Source organism: Schistocerca serialis, unplaced genomic scaffold (genome assembly GCF_023864345.2).
Source record: "Schistocerca serialis cubense isolate TAMUIC-IGC-003099 unplaced genomic scaffold, iqSchSeri2.2 HiC_scaffold_1030, whole genome shotgun sequence".
Taxonomy (NCBI): domain Eukaryota; kingdom Metazoa; phylum Arthropoda; class Insecta; order Orthoptera; family Acrididae; genus Schistocerca; species Schistocerca serialis.
The window spans coordinates 15,001-20,000 of NW_026047218.1; the positions used below are offsets into that span (position 1 = coordinate 15,001).

Consider the following 5,000-nt stretch of genomic DNA (forward strand, 5'->3'; position numbering starts at 1 on the left):
CCTGTAACACGCACACAGACAATATGTAAGCACCAGCATGCAACAACACCCAGTGCATCCTCTCCGCCACATTAGACAATCCACACTGTCATAACCAGACTGGGAGGTCCACACAGAAAACAGAATATCCCACCCACCCGACAACCACCATTGCTCAGCCAAGCCACCAACACCCACACATGTCCTACACAGGGGTGCACCCAACATCACAATACTGCCTCCTCTCACAGCACACAAACAATGGCAGGAATGAAAGACACAGGTCTGCCACAAGCATGGAATGAGAGCGCCGCCTGTCATGAGCCAAAGGTACATCCTGACGTGGCAAATCAGATGATACCGCAGGCATCCACGTACTATAATCACAATCAACAAACCGGCCGCCGCCCCCCCCCCCCCCATTAAACCTTTCCTTACAACAATGTGTACCTTAACCTAACCTATGTCGTACCTTAACCTAACCTATGTCATACCTTAACCTAACCTATGTCGTACCTTAACCTAACCTATGTCGTACCTTAACCTAACCTATGTCGTACCTTAACCTAACCTATGTCGTACCTTAACCTAACCTATGTCGTACCTTAACCTAACCTATGTCGTACCTTAACCTAACCTATGTCGTACCTTAACCTAACCTATGTCGTACCTTAACCTAACCTATGTCGTACCTTAACCTAACCTATGTCGTACCTTAACCTAACCTATGTCGTGCCTTAACCTAACCTATGTCGTGCCTTAACCTAACCTATGTCGTGCCTTAACCTAACCTATGTCGTGCCTTAACCTAACCTATGTCGTGCCTTAACCTAACCTATGTCGTGCCTTAACCTAACCTATGTCGTGCCTTAACCTAACCTATGTCGTGCCTTAACCTAACCTATGTCGTGCCTTAACCTAACCTATGTCGTGCCTTAACCTAACCTATGTCGTGCCTTAACCTAACCTATGTCGTGCCTTAACCTAACCTATGTCGTGCCTTAACCTAACCTATGTCGTGCCTTAACCTAACCTATGTCGTGCCTTAACCTAACCTATGTCGTGCCTTAACCTAACCTATGTCGTGCCTTAACCTAACCTATGTCGTGCCTTAACCTAACCTATGTCGTGCCTTAACCTAACCTATGTCGTGCCTTAACCTAACCTATGTCGTGCCTTAACCTAACCTATGTCGTGTTTTAACCTAACCTATATTGCGCCTTAATGTAACCTATATTGCGCCTTAATGTAGCCTATATTGCGCCTTAATGTAACCTATATTGCGCCTTAACGTAACCTATATTGCGCCTTAACGTAACCTATATTGCGCCTTAACGTAACCTATATTGCGCCTTAACGTAACCTATATTGCGCCTTAACGTAACCTATATTGCGCCTTAACGTAACCTATATTGCGCCTTAACGTAACCTATATTGCGCCTTAACGTAACCTATATTGCGCCTTAACGTAACCTATATTGCGCCTTAACGTAACCTATATTGCGCCTTAACGTAACCTATATTGCGCCTTAACGTAACCTATATTGCGCCTTAACGTAACCTATATTGCGCCTTAACGTAACCTATATTGCGCCTTAACGTAACCCACATTGCCCCTTAACGTAACCCACATTGCCCCTTAACGTAACCCATATTGTGCTGTAACCCAACACACGTTGGGCCTTAACCCAACACACGTTGGGCCTTAACCCAACACACGTTGGGCCTTAACCCAACACACGTTGGGCCTTAACCCAACACACGTTGGGCCTTAACCCAACACACGTTGGGCCTTAACCCAACACACGTTGGGCCTTAACCCAACACACGTTGGGCCTTAACCCAACACACGTTGGGCCTTAACCTGCTCTGTAATTGTCATACGACGCGTTAAATTAGTGTAGTGTTGCCTAACTGCAACCCCCGCAATATAGTTTGCTACTCGCACTGCCCGGTCCCCAGTGTATCGCTTCATGTTAAACACCTTGCAGCGATACACTGTAATGTGGATGGCAGCAGGACGTACATGCTCAATGCCCTTCGCAGTTGTTCATTGGCATTCGCATGGCGAAGCACTGCGCCTACGCTGTGGTACGGCCTGTGTCAACTGTCCGCTGATGTTGTACCTCCAAATCACACACTGTACTGCACATTGGTCCTCATGTACTGAATGATACATCGTGGTACATGTGACCGTACAACGACTGCGCCAACAACGGCGAACCATGCGGTCCAAATGTTGTGCACGCAGCTACGTGTCGTCTCCCTATAAGAGCTGGAGTGCAGTGTGGTATGCCCTGGATGGCGATCAGCATGAGCCGTCTGTTGATGTAGTGGCGCGTGTTGTCAGACGTTGTCGTCTCTTCTCACACACCGTGATAGCATGGTGCACTGCGTTCCACATCTGCGACATGCGACAGAGGCCGGTTGACAGTCGTTTGCGCAATGGACATCGCATACGTACGGGGGCCACCTTCCACGTGTTTGCGAAGCGTGCACATGTTGTTGCGTGTATGTGGGCAGACATAGTGTGTCGTGACACCTGACACAGGCATGCAACAATCGTTGAATTTGCAAATGGCGATGGACGCCTACGTTTGCTGGTGACGTTACGCAAATGAACAACTGGTAAACCGTTGTGGTGCGGTTGTTCTCGCTAGAGGTGAATCAGTGATGGCGACGATCGGTTGAGCTACCAACCGGTTGTTTCAGCGATACCCACCATGCCCACGAACGTGAATGGCATGTGGGTGTGAAGCGATACGCGGCGGTGGCTGGGTGGGACCGGCCCCGGCCGGTGAGGGGGGGCCGCCCGGCGTGCTGGCCGCGCGGTGCGTGGGCGCACGCGCTACAGCCGGCTGGTGGGGGCGGCCACTGGCAGGCGCGCCGGCCGACGGAGGCGGCAGGCGGCGCAGCTGCGCGCCGGCGCACCCTGCACGCGGCGCCGTGCGGCCAAAGTAGGTCCTCGCGGGCCCGGTGCGAAGCGCGGTGGACATCTGCAGTGTGCTGGTCCGATTGAGGACTGTGTGCGCTGAGGATGCGCCGCCGCCCGGCGCTCGGCGCCGCGACGCCGTCTGCTGCTCGGTCGCCTCTGCGGTTCTCGCAGGTGGTTTGTATCGCAGCTGTGCGGACGTGTTGGCGCGTGCGCTGTGCTGGGAGAGTTCGCTTCGGCACCCAAGTGGGGCTTTTGTCCTTCTGTGGCGCTGGCGTTGGAGCTGCCGGTCACCGTAGGTGGCGCGTGTTGTCTCCCGCCGGCAATGCCACGACAGCACGCTCCCGGGCCTCTGTCGGCAGCGGCAAGCTCAGTTGGGAGCACGGGTGGTCGCACCTAAAGCGTCTACTCGCCAAACTCCGGGCGATTGCGCCTCTCTCGAACCCGACCAAGTACTTAGGACGGCGCTGCGCGCCGCCGGGACCTGAGAGGGTTTCGAGGTGTATGGTGCAGGGGAGCGCAGCCTCCTCCTGTTTGCAGAATAATTGAGCGGACGCTTGCGTGTTCGCGCGGGCCCCCGGGACACACTCCCGGGCGGCCGGCTGCTCAGCTCTAGTTGACGCAGCTCCCTGGTTGATCCTGCCAGTAGTCATATGCTTGTCTCAAAGATTAAGCCATGCATGTCTCAGTACAAGCCGCATTAAGGTGAAACCGCGAATGGCTCATTAAATCAGTTATGGTTCCTTAGATCGTACCCACGTTACTTGGATAACTGTGGTAATTCTAGAGCTAATACATGCAAACAGAGTCCCGACCAGAGATGGAAGGGACGCTTTTATTAGATCAAAACCAATCGGTCGGCTCGTCCGGTCCGTTTGCCTTGGTGACTCTGAATAACTTTGGGCTGATCGCACGGTCCTCGTACCGGCGACGCATCTTTCAAATGTCTGCCTTATCAACTGTCGATGGTAGGTTCTGCGCCTACCATGGTTGTAACGGGTAACGGGGAATCAGGGTTCGATTCCGGAGAGGGAGCCTGAGAAACGGCTACCACATCCAAGGAAGGCAGCAGGCGCGCAAATTACCCACTCCCGGCACGGGGAGGTAGTGACGAAAAATAACGATACGGGACTCATCCGAGGCCCCGTAATCGGAATGAGTACACTTTAAATCCTTTAACGAGTATCTATTGGAGGGCAAGTCTGGTGCCAGCAGCCGCGGTAATTCCAGCTCCAATAGCGTATATTAAAGTTGTTGCGGTTAAAAAGCTCGTAGTTGGATTTGTGTCCCACGCTGTTGGTTCACCGCCCGTCGGTGTTTAACTGGCATGTATCGTGGGACGTCCTGCCGGTGGGGCGAGCCGAAGGCGTGCGACGCGCCTCGTGCGTGCTCGTGCGTCCCGAGGCGGACCCCGTTGCAATCCTACCAGGGTGCTCTTGAGTGAGTGTCTCGGTGGGCCGGCACGTTTACTTTGAACAAATTAGAGTGCTTAAAGCAGGCAAGCCCGCCTGAATACTGTGTGCATGGAATAATGGAATAGGACCTCGGTTCTATTTTGTTGGTTTTCGGAACCCGAGGTAATGATTAATAGGGACAGGCGGGGGCATTCGTATTGCGACGTTAGAGGTGAAATTCTTGGATCGTCGCAAGACGAACAGAAGCGAAAGCATTTGCCAAGTATGTTTTCATTAATCAAGAACGAAAGTTAGAGGTTCGAAGGCGATCAGATACCGCCCTAGTTCTAACCATAAACGATGCCAGCCAGCGATCCGCCGCAGTTCCTCCGATGACTCGGCGGGCAGCCTCCGGGAAACCAAAGCTTTTGGGTTCCGGGGGAAGTATGGTTGCAAAGCTGAAACTTAAAGGAATTGACGGAAGGGCACCACCAGGAGTGGAGCCTGCGGCTTAATTTGACTCAACACGGGAAACCTCACCAGGCCCGGACACCGGAAGGATTGACAGATTGATAGCTCTTTCTTGATTCGGTGGGTGGTGGTGCATGGCCGTTCTTAGTTGGTGGAGCGATTTGTCTGGTTAATTCCGATAACGAACGAGACTCTAGCCTGCTAACTAGTCGCGTGACATCCTT

At 52.7% G+C, this 5,000-nt stretch overlaps 1 non-coding gene across 1 annotated transcript in view; it reads left to right on the plus strand.

Moving 5' to 3' along the window:
- The first annotated feature begins 3,537 nt into the window (after positions 1 to 3,537).
- Positions 3,538 to 5,000, plus strand: part of LOC126430140 (small subunit ribosomal RNA) — a 1,910-nt gene continuing 447 nt past the window's right edge. The window contains exon 1 of the ribosomal RNA XR_007577008.1: positions 3,538 to 5,000. This exon is cut by the window's right edge and continues 447 nt beyond it. This is a non-coding gene — a ribosomal RNA (small subunit ribosomal RNA).